Raw genomic sequence first — 1,387 nt, 5'->3', positions numbered from 1 at the left:
AAAATTGATTCTCTTATCTTTAAAAAAAATTTTTTTTTATGTAATAAATACTCCAACAAGTTAATCAGAAAAAATATCAAACAATACTTTATACTGAAGTATGAAGGAATATCTATAATTAAACTTTTTATTTATGTAATAAAAATTATGCCTAATTATGGGACAGATTGCCTTACAAAAATATCAGGTTAGTGCAAAAGTAATTCTACCTTTGCTGTTTTAGAACCAATTCTGTAAACATAAAGGTGCCTTTACATGTTTGCCAAACTTAGGTGAAATCATGTACAAGATAGGTTATTTGGCTTGGTACATATAAGTTGGCTTAAATCAGACCTAAGGTCTGACTCATTTAGTGTCGGTTTTTGAGTACAAATCAAAGATAGCTTGTGTTGGAACACATAGAATTGTCAGCAGATACATTAATATATGTGCTCTCTGTAATTTAATTAATTAAAAAATTTCTTCAACCTTCAGATTCATTAATTAACTACATTTTAGATTGTTCATTTCAAAATTCTATCGATTTGGTGAAAATACTTAGTTTTAAATCTGATCAATTAACTTTAACAGTTTATTTTTTATTTAACAGAACACAAATAGGGGTATTCACAATCTTTAGTTTAACATGTTAAATGGAGAAATATTTCCTTCTTTTACCAATTTAAAACGATATAACATGTAACATGGCAGAGAGTCTGTTAAATGGAGAATGACGTCACAAAACAGACCAGCTGAGCTTGGCACCGTTTTATTTGTTGTAGCGTTAGGTTACTTACTTGTAGTTTGTGTTTTGTTTTCTTTTGTCTTGTGCTTTAGATTTTTTTTAAAATACAATCAGTAGCCAAACTTTTAACACTTCTACTTTTCACTTATTTTAGGCATGTTGTAATAAATTACTGTAATTAAAACTTAGAAGTAAATAATAACATGAAGTTTTGGAAGGAAACGTTACTAAACGGGTTGCTCAGAAAATCCACTAGGAGCTCTTATGCATTTATCATTCAACATGATTTAAAATTAGGTTGCTCACAATGCTATACTTATAACAATTAACATGGTAAAACATTTTACATTTAACACAATATCATGAATACCCCAAATATAAGTTTATAAAGACATATGATTGGATAATTAAATTAACAAATATTTGATAAAAAAAACCTAGAATGAAATTTGGATATATAGGTTATGAGATACCACTTCAATAACCTATTTTTATTATCTAGCACCTAATTTGCTGATATTTGTCTTCTTTCATTTCACTTATTTTTATTTTGTTCTATTTTATAATGAAAATAGAGTAAATTGGATGTAATAGCTGAAGAAAGTCAAAAGAAAAAATAATAATATGTGGATACAAATATTTGGACTTGCGGCAAGTGACATA

At 27.3% G+C, this 1,387-nt stretch overlaps 1 protein-coding gene across 1 annotated transcript in view; it reads right to left on the bottom strand.

Moving 5' to 3' along the window:
* Nucleotides 1-1,387, bottom strand: part of RpS10b (Ribosomal protein S10b) — a 6,281-nt gene that overhangs the window by 726 nt on the left and 4,168 nt on the right. The gene's annotated exons all lie outside the window — the stretch shown is intronic.

This window comes from Halyomorpha halys, unplaced genomic scaffold (assembly GCF_000696795.3).
Source record: "Halyomorpha halys isolate HHAL.00 unplaced genomic scaffold, Hhal_1.1 Scaffold28.1, whole genome shotgun sequence".
Lineage (NCBI taxonomy): Eukaryota > Metazoa > Arthropoda > Insecta > Hemiptera > Pentatomidae > Halyomorpha > Halyomorpha halys.
This window is presented reverse-complemented; position numbering and strand designations above follow the sequence as displayed.